The sequence below is a fragment of the Lactuca sativa genome, chromosome 8 (assembly GCF_002870075.4).
Source record: "Lactuca sativa cultivar Salinas chromosome 8, Lsat_Salinas_v11, whole genome shotgun sequence".
NCBI classification, from domain to species: Eukaryota; Viridiplantae; Streptophyta; class Magnoliopsida; order Asterales; family Asteraceae; genus Lactuca; species Lactuca sativa.
Genome location: NC_056630.2, coordinates 284,998,760 through 285,004,375, shown reverse-complemented (window position 1 = coordinate 285,004,375; position 5,616 = coordinate 284,998,760).

Here is a 5,616-nt window from a genome sequence, read left to right as displayed (position 1 = left end):
GCCACCACCGTGAGGTGGTGGCTGCCGCCATGAACCGTCATGGATGTGTGTGTTTAGTAGGTGTGTGCGTTTTTATTTGAGTTTTAAGCATTGTAAAGTGTATTGCAAAATGTAATAATGAAAGGAAATGGAAAACCACCACCTTAGGGTGGTGGCTGCCGCCACCCGCCGCGGTGTCGGGTGGCGGTGTGCTTGCCTCGTTGTGTTGGTTCGTTTGTGGTGCTTGAAACCCTAGTGGGCCCAAGGAAGCTCAAATGGGCCCAATAAAACTTAATGGATTCTAATGGACCCTAATAAAACCCTAACGGACTAATGTGGGTTCGAAACCTTAATTAGGGTTTGGAAAACCCTAATAGCGTAAAACCCTAATTGTTGAGAATTAATCGGATGGGACACACACACGGGACTTATTAATAACTTGGAATATTAAATAATAATCATTGGCTGAAATTAATCTAAGCAATATTGGACTTAATGGATTAAGTCCTTAATGGGTTAAGTAGGAAACTTAACCCTAATCATCATTTTATGTGAAACCCTAATTTCACTTGGGTTTATTGTTGGGCCTTTCTATTGGGCCTTAATGATTGGGTTATTAAATGGGCTATCCAAGATCAAGCAAATGGTCTAGAGTAATTTAATGGGCCTAGGGTAAGGCCCACGTAAGGGGCTTGGGCCCAATTTGGTAAATTGGGTCATATATGGGCCATAGTTTGGGCCTTAATGATTATCTGATGTTGGGCCTTAGATTGAGACCATGTATAGGCCTAGGCCCAATTTGGAAAATTAGGCCATGTGTTGGGCTTTGATTCCTAATTGACCTTGGGCTTATGGATTGAGCCTTAGGCTTGAATAAGCCAAGCTAGGGGTAATGTAGTAATTACCCAAAGAATGTACTTATGGTTATGTATTGGGACCCAAATATTAATTGGGTGTTATTTTGGTGTTAACAGTTGGGGAATCTGTCAGCCAACAGCTGGGGTCGAGTCCGTGGGACTTCATCAAGTATGGGATTGTCTTCGGGACTTCAGCAGTGTGAGGTGAGTTACCTTTCGGTAGCGGTGGGTCTACGGCCACAATGCTGGCCCACTAGTAGGAGTTGTTAGATGATTGTCTTTGTGATAATTGTCCATGGTTGCTACTACCTGTTATGTTTATGTGCTAGACAGATTATGATACATGTGATATGATATTATGTGGTAGTAGTAAGTGGTGAAATAGTCCCCGGATACTGGTTGAAAGATACCGAAGGGGTAGGTCGGGCACCCAGATATGCCTGACACTATATTCATGTATGTTATGCTATGTTATTATGTTGTAGTGGTAGGGGTGAAATAGTCTCCGATTACCGGTTGAAAGATACCGAAGGGGAGGCTAGCACCCAGATATGCAGGCAGTTATCCAGTTGAAAGAGACCGAAGGGGAGGCCAACACCCATATATGCTAGGCAGTTATCCGGTTGAAAGAGACCGAAGGAGAGGCCAGCACCCAGATATGCTAGACAGTTACCAGTTGAAAGATACCGAAGGGGAGGCCAACACCCAGATATGCTAGGCATTATGTGTTTTATACGATATGTGGTATGATGGGGGAACTCACTAAGCTTCGTGCTTACGGTTTTTAGTTTTGATTTCAGGTACTTCGTGTTTAAAGGAAATGAGCCGGCTTGATCGCAACGCATCACACTATGGTTTTCCACACATGAGATATTTGGGATTACACTATGATATTGTTTTATGATAACATGTTTGATTATTTCTACTTTGGTTTTTACATGATGTAATATTACAAATGTTTTATTACACTGTTGGTTTTATAATGACGTAATAAAAAAGGAAAATTTTGGCTTGTATTTTTGGGATGTTACATAATGATAAATTAGAAATGATACATGTTTTCATTTAACATCAGAATTTTTAAAGTACAATAAAACCCTAAATTACTCCTCTAATAATAACATGCTCCTCATTACTGATTTTCCCAAATTACCCTTATCTCAAAGAGGTGCTTAAGGTGGATAGGTGGCAGATAGCAAAAAGGTAAACAAATACAAAAAAAATCCGAATTTATCCCTGTCTAAATACCAATTCATAGATGGTATTTGTTAAAAATTATACAGAATTTTCCCTGTCTAAAAAATTCATATTTGGCTCCTTTTAAGTTAAATTTATTTAATTGTTAGTGTGTTTAAACAAATAAATAAGAATAGGAAAAATAATATTTTTACACAATTTAGGTTAAATATACGTAGGATACTATATTTAACAGAAAATTAAGTACAATGTTATTAGTTTCCATTCAATAAACATAAACATAATATGAGTAGGAAACTAAATGAAAAAAAGTAATGGATTTCATCATTTTAACAATTATAAAAAGGGTATAATGAGAATTTTCGTTGCATGTTTCTTTCTTCGGTTTAAGATGCCACAAATAGTGATGTAGTATATATGTATAAAAAATGTTACATGAATGGTATCTATCAAAAAAATGAACAAAAATAGTTTATGAATTACATGTTTAAAGCAAATGTATAATTTATTATCCCACAAATTATACAAAAATAAAGAATTTTATGTTCTTATTGTTTGATTTTATGTCATCAATTGTTAACAATTATGTTGTTTTTTTTCGGAAAAAGATTGTTATACTCCTGTGACATATCCCATATTATTTTCATCCAACCATGGTTAATTAAAATGTATAATATTTTGACCTTTTTATGCATTTACCAATTCTCTGCGTTTTTTGATGTATGATGTTTGGCCGATGGAATCATGGAAGAATGGAATGGTTCATTCCAATGGAATGGAATGAACCAAATGTAACAAAATGTTGAATCTTCAATTGTAAGACCAAAACAAATGATGTATCTATGTGTGTGTGTGTGTTTTAAGTGTGTCAGTTTACCTTTCTTTTACCACATACTTGTTGAGAGGATGATGCATTAGAAGAATTCGTTATAGAGGGAGAAGAAGAAAGAAATAAAGTAAATAACAAAATGTAGATGAACTAACCCGATTTCTTATGATGTCTCCTCTGCAGAAAACGTATTTTTGAATAAGAAAGCACAATCAGTTTCGATGGAGTCAAAATATTTATTATTAGAATTTGATTCAAATTGTTGATTTTTTGGGATTCTTTAAAACCTTTAAAAGGATTCAAAAAAAGATAGGATTTGTAACCAAAAAAATATGAACGAGAATTGCTATTGTTTCCAAAACAAACATGGAATTTGAAACTAAAACATTCAATAATTTCATCAAAAATCGGGATTACAATTAATAGGTATCGAATTTTATGATTTATGATTATTCAATTTAATTTTAATTTAATTTAATAGGAATTATAAGAATTATTCATAAGATGACACATGAGACGTGACAAAGTGGCAAGGTAGAATAGGGACACGTACCAAAAATAGGTTTCATATATTAGAGGAGGTAGATATACCAAGAAAGTAATTCATAGTGGTTTTAATGTATTAAATCAAACGTTTATATAGATGTCATCTCTAAATATTATTAAAAGAGAACCTTAAATCCTAAAATGAAGAAACAATGACCATTGATTATATTTCATTCGTTACATCTCCACGGTTGGATTATTTTGATGACATCATCCCAGCCCAAAATACGTTTTGCTGACATATCGACCAAAATATGCACGGTAACTTCCTTTTACTTTTCATTCCTAATCCTAATTTCATTCTAATCAAGAGCGTATATCGACATGTAGTCATTTTCTTCATCTTTTTCTCTTTCTCTCTCTAATCTAGATGTAGCTGTGATCGATTGGAAGGATTTGAAGTTTGAAAAGGACATACTTTATGAAGACATTGACGCTCCTCAATGGATTGATTTCTCCAGTCATGATCCTCCTCTTGATGATGAAGCTTGGGGTATTCACAAAGCGCCGTTGAATTTTAGGGTTTTGTTTCTAGGGTTCCTTTCTTCTTTCTTTTCTTTTCTGGGTTTCTTGATGTATTGAGTGATGTCGATGGCAACACACAATCAGAAAGCTTCTAGAACGACGTCGTCACTTGCAAAGCGACAGGCATCGGAGAATGTCGTCGGCATGATCGTATTTCCCTACCCAAATTAACAGTCCAATAATTGTCATTCTTACTATACTTCCGCAATCAGATTACTCATCTACCCCTCGCTCACCCACAAAAACATTCTTACAGACGTTTGCACCAGAAATTGTGTCACACATCTTCACATACTACGCCCAAATGATCCATATATACACACACATCTGAGTTCCTGTTAGGTTTCATGGTGGGTCAAAGGGAGCATTCATTCTCCGCCCTTGTTCATTGGGCGGAGTGGTTCTGTACTACTCTCCGCCTTAACTTTCCGACGATATGACTGATCAGTTCATCAATTTTGTCATTCGACCTTCCAGGTATGGATACGCTTTCCGTTTTGACTTATGATTATGGTGTACTTTATTTTAAGAACTTTGTTCCACATCTTTCTGGAAGCATATTAGGTGTCACCAATTTTTTGCCAAACATAGCATAGGATATGTGAAACGGATATGAATACTTCACTATGTGTAGCTTCGTATCCATGGCATTGCAGATCTGTTCTTGGGAGTTTCTTTTATCATCTTATGAACTTACCAAGCTAACCCAAAGCCCTTCATAAGCAACCCTTTATGGTCATTCCTTCATTTCCTTGTGAAAGCATTTATAGTTTAGGGTTTCAGGGGATCTTAGTGTTACTTGTATTTAGTTTCCCTATTTAGGTTGCATTTTGTATGTAAATGAAAGTTTATCGTCACAATGAAGTACAAGAAATATATATACCATATTTGATGCTTACAGACTTCTGATTCTGTCAATGGTTTGAAGGGCATGTTAAGACTATTGCCATCCATGAATAATTATATAGTCGGTTGTTTCATATATTACTAGATTTTTTTTTTTGCTTTTTTTTTTGTTTAACTTAACAGCTCAAACAATTCCCCTATTTGAGATAGCATTTACAAGATGCATAGATATGTCAACATTATCATTCATGCGGTTAAGAAGAACCTCACAACCATTATTTGGACCTGTAAATGTCAGAAGTCTATTTGTTTCGAGAGCTGTTACTGGATCTATTTCTTTGATAACTTTTATCTACCAGTAATTCATATTCTTAATATTTATGTAACTTCAATGTTCATAAAATATTATATATATATTTTTTAATTTGGTTCATTTTCTGACATAATGCTGTTTTTTTTTCAGGTATATACCAACATGGGTCCTTTTTGATCTTTTTTGTGCTGAACCTGAATGACCTTGGAATTTGATAGTATATATCTCAAATTTACATTTTTATAAAATAATATTTACAAAATTGGTTAACTTTATACATTTTTTTATATAATCCCACCAATCGCATTTCATCTAAACTTAAACTTGGAATAATTGAAGATGATTTTTCTGATAAAGTAAATCCATCTTTGAAAGCTCAACACATTGTTAATGAAACAGAGGCAACTACAACAATCCGTGTTCATGATAATTGACAGTTGTACGTGAAGATTGAAGCTGGTTTGTTCTGAAACCAACATTTGAAGACACAGATAAGCAAGGTTAGAAAAGTATTAACAATTTGA